Below are 2,524 nucleotides of genomic sequence, written 5' to 3'. Positions count from 1 at the left end.
TCCTGTGGGTGAAAGCCACGCCTTGAAGATGCTCCAAATGCTTCATCATCGCATGTGGAGGTGGTTTGGTCTTTTTTTAACACTGGGAGGATCTTCATTGCTTTCTTCTCACTGGGCGCACTCCTACAGACAAGACAAGACATTAGCAGCACATTCATTTGGACAAATAATATGTTTGTTTTGTAATCATGCAGTGCATTTAGCTGACTTTGTGTTTTTTGTATGAATATTAGCATGAGTTTCTCATACGGAATAGATTTTTAGTGGAGTATCCCTTTAAAGTGACAGTTAAAAAGGAAGAATTTGGGATGACGGTTTGAGCTATAGTGTCAAGATCACGTGTAACTTATTGTATATACTGACTAGTACGAGATATTTTTTTTCCCTTACCTGCAATAACAAATGAATCCAAGCAGAAGACAGATGACAATAACAAGCAATCCTCCTGAGAGAACCATCAGGAAAAACGAATGGCGTAGGATGAAGTCCATGGGGACGGCAAGTCCAAAGAAACCTACAAGATTGTTTTGAAAATAAAATCAAATGTTTAATGAAGCATTCAAAGAAAAATACTGTATGTAAAAAAAAAAAAAAAAAAACTTTTCCCCCTCTTTTTGCTGTTTCTTATTAATGTACATTTAAATGAATACTGGAAGTTATATTACAATTATTTTCCCTTTTTATAGTCACTGATCCAAGGTGAGAAAAACTTACAACAGTTCCAATATACGCAAAATTTACAGCAACCACAAACTAAATCCTTGTCATTCATTATTCAGTGTATTTTACTGATAACCATCGTGTCACCGTGTTGCTGTTTGACAGACAAAACAAGGCCCTACAGAGAAAAACACTGTTTTCTGTACACAACATTTTCACATTATTATGGTGAACACTTGCCTCTGGTAGATGACAAAGGTGCTGCAATCCAGTAGCCGAGGTGAGGAGCTGTGAATGTCCACACGAGCTTTCCTTCTACTGACGTTACCTGTCCCAGTCCTTTTCTCATCCATCCACCTCGAAAAAACAAACACACAAACAACAATTGTTTAAAAAAAAAAACAAGAGGTGTGCCCATCATTCTATCAGCTTTAAAAATAAACATGTGTCCAATGAGTAATTAAGTAAATAACACAAATAAAAATACACGGTTTTTCAACACTTTGATTTGTTGGGGGTTGTGGCCAAATGGTCGAACTGTACTTTTGGTTTTTAAATGTGATTGCACTCTGTTCATAAATACGACTTAAAGCCTTTACAATAAACTGCAAAAAGGCCAGAATAAAATCATTTCTTTATGCACAGACAAGAAAAATGCTGTTGACGTGTATATGACAGGATAAACTAGAGCCACCTGTGGAGAGTCTTTACAAGATATACGGTGCACGTAGCTTACCTTTACTGAGCTGTTATCTCAGGTTAAAGAAGAAGTGCAGGTTTAAAAATGGATCTGAAGATGAAATATTGAAGTTTTTAGTGTGTTTAGTGTGTGTAGAAACTGTACTTCCTCAGTCAGCTTACGCAATCAGTGACACGTGTACAAACAATGCTGGTGGCTACGCCGGAAACATAAAATGACAATGGTGCTGACATGCTCTGCAGCACATCATGGCACGATTATATGCTACAACCTGCCTGTCTGCGCCATTCGAATGTTGAACTCTAGTATAGCCTCAATCAGTCAGCAGGTGACTTAGATAAACTTTGCTGATGCACAAAGGAAATGGTTTTATCCCAGTAGCATAAAATAAAATAAAACAAATAATTATACAACAATATACAAAAACTAAAAGTAAAAAGTAAAAAAAGCAAACATGAAAAAATACAATACAAAGATTTCCATATGTACAATTTACAATATTCCAAAGTATCATATATCTGCATTATAGAACTATAATGAAAGTAGAAGTACTACAGTAACGTTGGTCATTCTTCAGTCATTTAAAAGCAGGTTTATTGTACAGATTGTTTTTAATCATAAAAGATGCTGACAAACTTCACCTTGATGTTCTGTCGTCACTACAAACATGTTAGAAAGTGTCTCCTTTAAATGCATCCCCCAAATAACTGCAAAAATACCGACTTGATAAGCAAAAACAAGCAACTGCAACGGTTGTTTCTCATATTTAAAAAATGTCCAGATGTAAATATGATGTTAATAACTGTAAAAGAGTGATTGAAACTATTTTTACAAAACATTTTTGAGAGTTTTTGTCTTTAAAAATGAATAATAAATACAATAAATATTTGTAAAACAAACTCATGGGCTCATTTAATTATGATTTTCCAGAAAATGTAAAACCACATGTCCCTAACTGTAGAAATATCAGTGTTTGTGTGGATATGATTTATATATATTTAGTAAAAGTACAAAAGAGCAAAAGCAATAATAACAAAAACACATAAGATTCACATGAAAAATCTGTATCTTTACAAATATGAATGAATTCTTTGACAGTGTTTTATGGTTAAATGACACAATTTTTACTGTATTTAAATCAGCACAATATATAATTATCTTACA

General features: G+C 33.9%; 1 long non-coding RNA gene across 1 annotated transcript; it reads right to left on the bottom strand.

Annotated features, from left to right (window-relative positions):
* Positions 1 to 9: 9 nt before the first annotated feature.
* LOC103376379 (uncharacterized) lies at positions 10 to 1,012 on the bottom strand. The gene is made up of 3 exons (XR_521310.1): positions 901 to 1,012; positions 391 to 514; positions 10 to 123 (listed from the first exon to the last, which is right to left on the bottom strand). It is a non-coding gene; the product is annotated as an uncharacterized LOC103376379 (long non-coding RNA).
* Positions 1,013 to 2,524: the final 1,512 nt, after the last annotated feature.

The sequence above is a fragment of the Stegastes partitus genome, unplaced genomic scaffold (assembly GCF_000690725.1).
Source record: "Stegastes partitus isolate 25-593 unplaced genomic scaffold, Stegastes_partitus-1.0.2 Scaffold4134, whole genome shotgun sequence".
Lineage (NCBI taxonomy): Eukaryota > Metazoa > Chordata > Actinopteri > Pomacentridae > Stegastes > Stegastes partitus.
Note: the sequence above shows the minus strand (reverse complement) of the source record. Positions and strands in the feature narration are given on the sequence as shown.